Source organism: Cebus imitator, unplaced genomic scaffold (genome assembly GCF_001604975.1).
Source record: "Cebus imitator isolate Cc_AM_T3 unplaced genomic scaffold, Cebus_imitator-1.0 Scaffold30, whole genome shotgun sequence".
Classification (NCBI taxonomy): Eukaryota; Metazoa; Chordata; class Mammalia; order Primates; family Cebidae; genus Cebus; species Cebus imitator.
Window position 1 is genome coordinate 2,778,142 of NW_016107345.1, and position 11,450 is coordinate 2,789,591.

The 11,450-nt window shown below is 44.1% G+C and overlaps 1 protein-coding gene across 12 annotated transcripts in view; it reads left to right on the plus strand.

Annotated features, from left to right (window-relative positions):
• ZBTB38 (zinc finger and BTB domain containing 38) overlaps positions 1 to 11,450 on the plus strand; it is an 88,907-nt gene that overhangs the window by 31,893 nt on the left and 45,564 nt on the right. For 9 of the 12 annotated variants that reach the window (XM_017523729.2, XM_017523730.2, XM_037736827.1 and 6 more), the window contains one exon: positions 5,094 to 5,198. The gene's annotated coding sequence lies outside the window, so the exon portion shown is untranslated. Of the gene's footprint in view, positions 1 to 3,317; positions 3,633 to 3,687; positions 3,776 to 4,039; positions 4,329 to 5,093; positions 5,199 to 11,450 lie in introns of those variants that run through there. The other 3 variants (XM_017523732.2, XM_017523738.2, XM_017523739.2) reach the window with 3 other exon arrangements.

Genomic DNA, 11,450 nt, shown 5'->3' on the forward strand with positions numbered 1-11,450 from the left:
TTTTAAGTAGTCAACATTTCATAGATTTTATATAAAAATCCTGATTTAGGCTTGCTTAGGAAGTGCTGCGGCTCCACCGTTTCTACCTGGCAACAAATTAGTCTGGAGTTGGGTAGTCACCATCCCCATTCCCCACCTCCAAACCCCATTTAGGTGGGACTTGAATTCTCCTGCAGGCCAAAGTTCACGCTACTTCCCATAAGCAGTTTCACATATTTATCTGCCTGGCTCCCACAGGCATGGGAAGTTGACACCCCTATTCTAAACATTGCCTCTTCAGGGGCTTTGGTAGATTTGCTACAGCATCACACACAACAAGTGACCTTTCAAAAATGTAGTAGAGATGAGAAAAATGATTTGGAAAGAGACTTCCTTAAAATGCTTGAAGGGAAAGAGATAAGCAGCCATATTAGTGGAGGCCGAGTTATAGATGTTGGTGAGAACCCAGATTGAGGGAAAGAGGGAAAAAAAGTAAAACCATGAATTAAATTAACAGAGTGCTGCAAGTATGAGAGGTGGGATGAGTTAACGGATTCCTACCAATGATAGGAAACAAAGACAGCAAGTGGGTTTAAAAAAGACAACACTTTAATCTTTTTTTTTTTTTTTTTTTAGACAGAGTCTTGCTCTGTCACCCAGGCTGGAGTGCAGTGGTGCAATCTCAGCTCACTGCAACCTCCGCCTCCCAGGTTTAAGCTATTCTCCTGCCTCAGCCTCCTGAATAGCTGGGTCTAAAGGCGTGCACCACTACGCCTGGCTAATTTTTGTATTATTACTAGAGATGGGGTTTCACCATATTGGCCAGGCTGGTCTTGAACTCCTGATCTCGTGATCCACCCACCTCAGTCTCCCTAAGTGCTGGGATTATGAGTGTGAGCCATCACGCCCAGCAACATTTTAGTCTTTTAATATATTATAATATTAATATTGAAACCTTAAAGAGAAGAGGTTAGTAAGTGTTAAATTGGCCAGGAGTCCTAGTCAGAAAGTGCAAGCAGGCAGTTGTAGGATAACAGAAATCTGTGTGGAGATTAAATGAATGAGGTAGGAAAGCCTTCTAGAAAAGGCTCCTGGAAAAGGATCAGGAACCACACTGTAGGAATGCTGAAGAACTGGTGGAAATTTAAGAGAGGAGATAATCTTGAAAGTCTTGGTGGTTTTTTTTTTTTTTTTTTTTTTTGCAAATGTATTGAAATGACAAGTATTATAAAGATAGAGGAAACACATCATGTTTAGTGGTCTCAAAAATAATAAACCTTTACAGAAAAGAAAATAACTATGACAAATTGGGCCCTTCCTGGAAATTTCCAGATAGTTCCCCATACTCAGAAATGATTAAGAGAGAGAATCTGTGACTGGTTATGAGGAAGGATGGAAAATTTTGAAGGACGGGTTGATTATGTAATTTTTAGACTGTGTTGTTTAAAACTGTTGCTGTGATATTTTAGTTATTAATAACAATTTGGGAAATCTAGTCACTTCTGGAGAAACATTTGGCTCTAATGAGAAAGAAATGCCACTGTTTGTGAATTCCCAAGTGGATGTAAAGAACCATTCACTCGCTAAGCCTCTTAGGAAAGCCAGAGCCGGTTTTACCCTTAACAAGCTGTTGACAGAGGCTGATCAAGGTACCACCTGGAACATGTTAACAATACAAAAAAGTGGACTGTGGAGTCAGACCTATGTTTCAATCCCTTTATGTCACTCACCATGTGACTCTGGCAGATTACCCATGGAAAATTTCTAGGCTGTAAAAGCTGTTTTACACACAGTAACTATGATTCTCACTGCTTGGATGGTAGACACTTCGAACTCTGAATACTTTACTTCCAGTATTGACAACAGCCACAACAGCCTACAATCCTAGCGTACTTAACGTAATACCAGGTACTATTGCAAATGCTTCACATGTATTATCTCATGTAATTCTTAAAAAGCCCTTTAAGGTAGGCACTAATATTAAGATTAGTCCCATTTTATAGATGAAGAAGCCAAGGGAGTTTAGCTAACCTGCCTGAAGTGGCCTTGTAACCACCAAAGCTGGGCTTTAAACCCAGGCAGGCCGAATCCAAAGGTAGAATTACCCTGCCCTGCCACTTTCCACCTTCCAGCTGCAGCGAAACACAGGGAGCAATACCAGATACTAGCACTTCCCAACCCTGGTTCCTAATCCATGTGCCTCGGTTTTCTTGGAGGTCTTTGAGTAATTTTCAGAGTTTCCAAAAGCCTCAGTGGAAACATACAAACATGCCATTATTAATAGACCACAGGTTATTTAGGTTGGAATCCACTATTAACAACCGGTTAGCTCAGGTTTTGAGGAAGCTCTGATTGGCAATTGCATATGCAAAAACATTGCAGGTTTTGGTTTTTGTTTTTTTAAGTGGGAAGATGAATCATTACTTAATAAATGCAATTGAGTGGAGTAGATCTTTCTGAACATGTGGCGTATGAAGGAATAATAAAGGGTGCTTGGCTTTGAGGAGATTGGGAAATGCTAATGTACATGTGTATGCATGTTGCCCAAACTGTAGGCCTTCAAAGCTCTTCCTTTTATTTTGAAATAACGTGATTCTTTAATTTGACTTGGAGTTAATGTATCTTTCCCTCATTATTTAAAATGTTTTGTTGGCTTTATATTTAATATTGGAGTCTACTTTATTCATCAGGTGATCACATTCTTAAAACATGGTCAGGAACTAGGACGCAGAATTGCAAGTAGTGTAGATTCCAGGCTAAAAACAAGACGTAAGTTATGCGAAGAATTGACTTTTTTAGCTATGGCCTTTTTGTTTTTGTTTCTTTAAGAAAATTTAAGAATAAGACTCTACTATCAAAACACTAAAGAACATGACCGATTTTTAAAAAACAAACCCCTGTCCATTATTCCCGCATTGGGCTATTAGCTCCACATGGCCAGCTTTTGGCAGGCCCTCTCTGAATACTTTTTCAATGAGCAGCCCCTGGATCTTGGACGGAAGATGCCAGCGATCAGGGCCCTTCACTTAAAGAAGAGGACTGGGTCTTTTGGGTGAAATAGTTTCTATACCACGTTGGGAAAAATCAACCTAGGCCTCTCTTGACGGCCATGGAAAAACACAGGTGACTCCTTGTTCCTGAGAATTTGATGCAAATGAAACAGCACCAGACTTTCTGTGAATCCTGTATGCGGAGTCTGGAACAGGAGCCCACGGACCCTTCTGGGGCCCGGGGCCTTGTTCTGACAGTCTCCAGGCTCTGTGGCCCAGAGTCGTAGCTGCGTCGGCCTTCCGCAGGTTCCGAACTGCGTCCTCCCCAGGAGGCTGAGGCCGCTGCCTCCTTGGTGGGGGGCCCCGGCTGGCCCTGGGTCGGGCATGGGGCCTTGCGGGGACGTCGCGGGTCCCAACGCCGCCCTCCTGAGGCCTGGTCCTCCGCGCCGCGGTTCCCCCAGCCCCGGGCCCGCAGGTCGGGCCGACCTCCTCCCGGACGGGCTGCGTCCTCTGCCCCGCGCCGGGGGCGGGCCAGGCCGCCAGAGCCGAGCCGCCGGCGTCCATTTTCTGGGCGGTGCTGTGCAGCGCCGCGGCCGGACTCGCGGGTCCGGAAGCACCATGGACCCCCGGGGAAACGCGCCGGCGGCCGAGGAGCCGAGCCCCGTAAGTGCCCCTCGCAGGGTCTTCGCGGGGCCGGGGTGGGTGAGGCGCGGCCTGCAGGCGCGGGGCCCGGGACGCCGCCAGCCCGACCGCCCCTCGCTTCTGGAGGGAGCTGGGAAGCCTGGCTGGGGAAACTCTCGCAAGGGGTGAGCTCCGCAAACGCAGCAGAGCCGAGCTGTCCGCGGGGAGGAAGCGCCCGCAGGTGCCCGGACTCCAGGGCCCGCGCCCGGAGCGGGGCGGGGCGGGGTGGGTTCGGCTGGGGAGTGCGGGCAGGTTGCGCCGCATCTCTTGGCCCAACTGCGCGGCTGTGCTAGAGGGCGGGGGCCGGGAAGGAATGCGCTCCCGGGGCTGGGGACGTGGTGGGCTCGGGTCCAGGCGGGCTCGGGCACCGCTCTGACAGGCACACCTCCCGTCTGCTGGACTGGGAATCGAACCCTAGCCCTGACCCTGCGGGAACTTGGTAATTTCCTTGATGCAACACCAAGCTCCTGGAATTGAACGGGACGTGCAGAGGCAGGGCCCTGCCCCCAGGGGTTTGCAGTCTCAGCCGCCTACTTCTGCAGTAGTTAGGTCTGCTGTGTTGCTACAACATACAACACAACCGCTCGCCGCTAGCCACTTTTTTGTAGGGTACATCATAAATCACCTGAGATTTTAGTCTGTCCGCGGTTCCGCTTTATAACTCCTGCTCTGCGGTAGGTAAGTGACTAATTCCATTCTGGACGTTGGCCCTAATTGAGTATCACTTCTAAGGATCCATTACAGGTGATATGTGTTATGGTGGCTTATACATATTTTAAAGGCTAAAGGCGTTTCTTCTGTGAAGCTCAACCACTTGGTCAGATTCTCATGGTTAAAAAATGTGCAAGAGTTTTGGTTTCAGAGAAGCAGGTAGTGAGGTACTATATCTAAGTGTAGCGTTTTTCAAGAGTCGGGGACCCGTTAGAAGATTGTGGGATCAGTTCAGTGGGTTGCTACTGGAAATCTTCTTAAAAATATAGAATACATAGTACAATATAGAGAATAGAATAGAAAATAACGTGCATTGCACGTAGTAAGGGTAAGCATTGTTTTATGAGACGCTTGGTTTTCAGTTTATATCACGTACATATTTAAAACAGTGGGTCACTGAAAAGTTTTTAAAACCCTGACTTACTGGTTAATAGCCCAGGCTTTGGAATCAATTGAATCTGGATTTGAATCCCAGTTGTCATATAAACCAGCTATATGACCTTGAACAGGTTCCATGGCCCATGAGAGTATTCGTTTCCGTAGCAGTAAATTGGGGGAATGTTCCCTACGTCTGAAGGTTGTTATAAAGACAACATGAAACCACATTTGTCAACCACTTTGTGGGTGCTTGACTTATGTGTTCAATATGTGCTAATCGCAATTACTGTTGTTGCTAAAATGTCAAATCCTAGCAGTTAGCCATGGGACACTGTACTTTTTTTTTCTTTTTAGATCTTGATGTGGAAGAAATGGAGGACTCAGAACCAAGGATTTCCAAGTGATTTCTTCCAAAGCACAGGAATCTAACTCCGTTAAAGCTGATCTGTTCTGACTGAGGTAAATTTGCGTCTTTCAACCTATGTGAGATAGGAAATGGTTTTTCTGAGGGACTCCCAAAAAGTATGTGATTCAAGACAGCAATCCACCAGGTTTGGGGGTTACAAGGTGACCGTGACACTCAGGTGATCTGTTACAGGGAGACCGTATGTGTGAAGCCCCTATGATGAAGGAGAACTAGGAGATCAAGGCTTTAGGACTGGTGGTTTCTTGTTCCAGTTCTGTCAGCAATTGTCATGGGGTCTTCTGCATGTCTCTTCACAGATCTGTGGTTTCTCTAGGCTGGAAGGATGCGCTGACATGGCTGAGACCCAAAGAGTCTAAATGACTCTTCAGGGTTACCTACTGGGTTGTGGTCAAGGCAGGACTGGACCTTGGATCTTCTTTGCTCAGTCACGTAGCCAGCTTCATTTCAGGGCCCTCTGTGAGGCGAGTGCTCTGCTGGGCACCGACTATACAAATGTGGTGAGACCATCTCCAGGACACTTGCAGCTGTCTCAGACAGCCCAGCACACTAAGCTGTACCTTGGAGCCATATACAAGGTCCCAGATGGTGACAATAACAACTACCATTTATCGAGCATTTGTGTGCGTGTGTATGCTAGGCAGTGTGTGACGGGCTTTAAGCACAGTATTTTTTTATTTACTCCTCACAATAGCCCTATTAGGTGAGGAAGAGTAGGCATAAAGGATTGAAGTGTGAAAATAGGGACAGGTCACAGAGGGCTTTGCATCTCATACTACATGTATGAAGTACCTTCTGTGTGCACAGCACTGTGCCAGGACTGCAAAGTGGCCATCCTGGAGGAGCTCGCAGCCTGATTCCACAGAGGCACAGTAGGATGGACGGTGCTTGCCTTTCACACCCCTCTCCTTCCCCTGCTTCTCCAGCATTTGCAGAGTAGGGTACACCACAGGGACAGACCAGAGTAATAGACACACCAAAATTCCTGCCTCTAAATTCAATTTTACTTTTTTCTCTACTTAAATCTATACTTCCACCCATCTATTAAAACATATGCCCTCAAGTTATAAATGATAGGAAGGCCTTCTCTGAATCCATTCATTTATTTTTCATCAACAAATGTTTATTAGTTTCTACAAGGCACTTGGGTGCTCAAGACCAGACAGATTATTGTTTTTACAATCATATTAGTCATTTCCAGTCTCTTAGCAAAGAATTCATTGTTCAACTGTTAGCAATTTTCTATTGTTAATATGCTGGAATGTCAGCTCCATGGATGTTGGAGATTGACCCATATGTAGAATTCCAAATGGATATATAGGAAAGCCATTTAAAAAGTCTTAAGATCTTTAGAAAGGAATTTCCCACTTCTCTTTTAAATTTTGATTTTTGACATTCCTGTTACCTGCTTACAAATACCTTTTCATTTGTACATTTAACTCATAATCCAAGAAACAGCACTTTGGCAAGGGGGGCTTTTTTTTATTTGAAATGTTCTCTTTTAGCTTTGTAGGCCACAGAAGACTGTGGGTAAAGTAAACTTTCAAAAGTAAAGTAATTTAAGAAATACATTTGTTTAATTTATAAGATAGAAAATTAGAGATAGCTCTAAGAATTGCAATAAGCCACAGAAATCAAATTGCAAGACTTGAATGCTACCTGTAATAACTTAGTCCCCAAATAAATGAGATGTTGAATGTGAACATGCTTTGTAAGCTTTGAGGTGTTCTATGAATGCTGTACAGCAATCTACAAGTATGACTTTGTGTAGAGAGAATGAAGAATTCAGCTGCCGCAAAATCTGGTCTGTTTGCCCTCAGACTCTGTTGAGGAAAGAAGATATACAGAAATAACCATGTGATAAATGCAAAAAGAAGGCATTTTAGTAATTTGAAGAGGAACGGTCCCTTTTATCCCTAGCAGTCAAGAGACTCTTAATAAAAAGCCTCTAAGCAAGTCTTTGAATGATGTGGCGTTTCAATAAAAGAGATGGGGAGGAGGCATGTGAGACAGGAGGAATGGGGGAGATGGAGAAACATGGAGCATATTCAGGGAAAAGTGTCAAGTCCAGTTGAGTTAGAACTGGTCTATACAGGCATCAAAACCGGAGAACATTTGGTGCTAAGTGATAGAGTCTTGAATGCCAACTAGGAAATGTGAATGCATTAACCAATAAGCGTCATTAAAGATCCTTGAACAGGGGAGTGTTGTGGCCATGCTTCAGGACTGGGACCTTGTGAGTAGCCTGGGGGAGATTGGGAGGAGAGGCAGGGCAGAAACTAGAGGCCAGGAGGCCAGTTAAGCTACTACAACCCAGCAAGGAAAAAGGAAGGCAGGAAAGGCCTGAAATGGATGGTAACAATGAAATGGGCAAGGAACAGATACAAAGGGAAGAATTGACAGAATCTGATGTCTCAGTGGAGAAAGAACAGTTAAAGCTGACACTGCAATTTCCAGAGCAGTGGTACCCATGGAGGAAACTCAGAAGGAGGTAAGGAGCTGCATTTTAGAGGTGCTGTGTTTTCAGTGTTGAAGCATGCTGTCTCCCAGGCAGAAGAGGGCTTTGTGCTCCACAGGAAGGCCAGGACTTGTTTGGGAGTCTCTGGTTTATAAGAAAAAGTCAAGAGATGAAGAGAGATTTTTTAGAGAGAATATAGGGAAAAAATGGTTGAGGATGGAGCCTTTTGAGAAAAGAAAGGAAGATCTATGGAGGCAGAAGTCTGGCACAATAGTAAGGAAGAACCATGGAGGAATGCAACTCCAGAAGCCAGCGAAGGGGGCTCCCAATGGAGAGAGCCAGCTGTGTCAGACCCTGGAAGGTGAGAGATGAGCTTAGGAAAACCGGTGAATTGGCAAGGGCGAGATTACGTATTTGTTGCTGTTTTCCTTCATAAGTTAATATGACGTGTATGATGAGTATTAAGTGGTTTAATTTGCATAAATGTGTAGCTTACACAAATGAAGAATCACCCTTAAATTTGTCCCCAGCAAGTCCCAAAACACACTTCTGATTATGAAAATGCAGGCTATTAAATGTGGTTTTGATAGTAGTCATATACCATAGTCTGTTGTCAGCATACAAATTAAAGACTATCCCTTAATAGAATGAGTCTTTTAAAAGCTACATTTCTGTTGATGCAAAAAGTTTCTAAAAGTAATGTAATTCCATTGCCTTTTACCATATGGCTATTGTATGACATGTGTGTGTCTGCGTGTTTTCACATGCCTATGAGGTTAGTACAATGGAATGAGGAGACCGGGGTCAGATAAATCTAGTTTCACAACCTAGCTGGGCCACTTTCCAGACTTGTGACTTTAGAAGAGTTTCTCTCTAAGCCTGACTTTTTCCATCTATAACTCATGTAGGATTATTTGGAAGATTGAGTAATATATAATTTGGTCAGGAGCTCTATATACCATAGGAGGCAATTAATTAATACTGGTTCCCTTCCACTCACAACCTTGTATAGATATGTAAATTTATATAATATGCATCTACACGTAAAGCCTTATCTTTAAGATTCGTTTTAATGTGTTAATTTTATCATGGAAAGTACACAACTGTTATCACTGATTTATTCTGGGTTAGTCCCAGTAACCATCAATTTAGTATGGACAAGAATCCACCTGGGAAACTTGTCAAAATGTAGATTCCCAGGCCCAGAGATTCTGATTCAGTAGATTTGGGGCGGGGCAAGGGAATCTGCATTTTAAACAGCACTGTCATGGCTGGTGTCGAAGATGAACAATTGCCAATTTCTGTGAAGCAGGGGAAGGGATAAACCTGAGATTTGAGATGCTGGTTTCAAATCCTGTTTCTACTGGGGATACCTCTATGCTCAAAAGTTTTGTATCATTAATGTTAGTGGATTATATGCATAATCAGATAAAAACAAATATGTTGCAGATAGTCGGGGAATGGTGGTATTACTGCACCCTCCCACCCGCATCATCTCATTGCTCTCTGCTGTGGAATCACAGTACTGGTTAACATGCTGCCTGCAAACCAGTTTCTTTTTCTGCGGAGTAAGTGATGACAGCCTGTCCCCATGGCCAGAGTTTACAAAACCATTTTAACTTGGTTGTTGGCAATATATAGTGACAACACTACACAGTCATGCCATTAAAGTATTCTGTATGACTCTCTTCTGGTGGATAAACATCTCTGTCATTATTTCCCTCAATCTCTGCATCTTAAAGTCACATAATTTTTAGGCTAAAGTTCATATTCTTCATCCATCCCAACCCTGTTTTATAGCTGAAAAAATAATTTGGCCAGGCACGGTGGCTCATGCCTGTAATCTCAGCACTGTGGGAGGCCAAGGCTGATGGATGACCTGAGGTCAGGAGTTTGAGACCAGCCTGACCAACATGGCAAAACCTCATCTCTACTAAAAATACAAATTAGCCAGGCATGGTGGCAGGCACCTGTAATCCCAGCTACTTAGGAAGCTGAGGCTGTAGAATCACCTGAACCCAGGAGGCAGAGGTTACAGTGAGCTGAGATCGTACCACTGCACTCCAACCTGGGTGACAGAGCAAGACTCTGTTTCAAAAAAAAAGAAAAAAAAAAGAAATAAAGAAAAAGGCATGTATTCTTTTTTTCTTCCTATTTCTAGCTCCCCTCTTTGTTTATTTACAACAAAGGATTGAGCTATATAGACATACTTGGTGTTTAACTTAGATATGGAAAGTATAAAATATTTGATATGTATATTGAATTGCATCTTATATTTTCTATACATAATTTAGAAATCAGATGACTTAGTGGGAATATATTTATGAAAACCATATTGAGTCATTTTAAAACAATGTCAGCATCCTCTTGCTGGTTTGCCTCTTTTGGAGGAGGGTGCTGATGGCCTGGAGCCTTTCCTAGAAACAGAGTTTCTCTATACTCACAGCTCCCAAGGAAAGAGGATGAAACGGACATTCATGGAGTTAGGTGTATACCTTATGTGCGTTATCTCAGCTGTCTTTTAGCCTCAGACAACATGGTGTGGTGGCAAGTGAGGCAAAAAGAAACTCAGCAACTACAGCCAAGGTTGTAGAGGTGAGAGGTTTTGTTGTTGTTGTTTTGCTTTCTTTTGTTTTGTTTTTAAGATGGAGTTTCGCTCTTGTTGCCCATGCTGGAGTGCAGTGGTGCTATCTGAGCTCACTGCAATCTTCACCTCCTGGGTTCCAGTGATTCTCCTGCCTCAGCCTACCAAGTAGCTGGGATTACTTACAGATGACTGCCACCATGCCCAACTACTTTTTATATTTTTAGTAGAGATAGGGTTTCACCACGTTGGCCAGGCTGGTCTCGAACTCCGGACCTCAGGAGATCAGCCCACCTCAGCCTCCCAAAGTGCTGGGATTACCGGCATGAGCCATGGCGCCCAGCCTGAGATGAGAGTTTTACACCCTAGGGTGTGTCTGACTCACAAGGCTAGTTTCTTCTCCCCACACCCTGGGCTGCCTCCCCAGCCACATAATGAGAATATGAAACAGCCATTTTTTCCTGATTTTAACTGAGAGACTCAGAGATCTTCATTTCTTAATATTATTGTAACCTCAGAATTTTTGACAAGAAGCAAATGGAGCAGAGATAATGTGCAAACTTGAATTTGTTCAGCAAATATTTACTTAGTATCAACTGTGTGCCAGGTAGGAGATCAGGACCCCACCCTCATGGGGCCTTCCTATCTCCCTAACCTATCTTTATCTACTGTCTGTGCTGCCACAAGCTATTCTTTTAAAGTAAAACACCAATGGAGTTCGACACTGATAAGATCAATTAATTTGTGTCTTGCTGTAGCTGTCACTGTCACTGTGCTGGACTAAATGTTCCCAGAGTCTATACCAGTTGAAAGTTTAAAACTGCTCCTTGGGGGTTGCCCAGAAGGCTAAGTAAATGTTTGTTGATTACCCTCTGAGGCCCTGAGGAACTCTACAGGGGGCTAGGAAAATTGCCCAGAGCCCCTGCAGAACTGGGTTAGGGTGAGAAGAGAAACCTCCATGAGAATCCAGCGGGGAGGCCTAGGAATTCTTCCCAGCATGGCTTTGCTTGTTTGGTTTCCTTACCTGTAACCAGAGGTTTCGCTCAATGACCGCTGTTTCCTTCCGGCTCTAATGTGTAGGACTTTGTTTTCTTTTGAGCAGAAAAGCAGAGATGCTGGGACAAACATGCCAGGGAGGGACTCAGCCTGTGGTCTCCTGGGGATCTCAATGCAATTGCTCCCTCCTCCTGTCTTCATAGATATGCCAGTATTAGCCAGATTTTGGGTTCTGTCTTTACCTTCTAC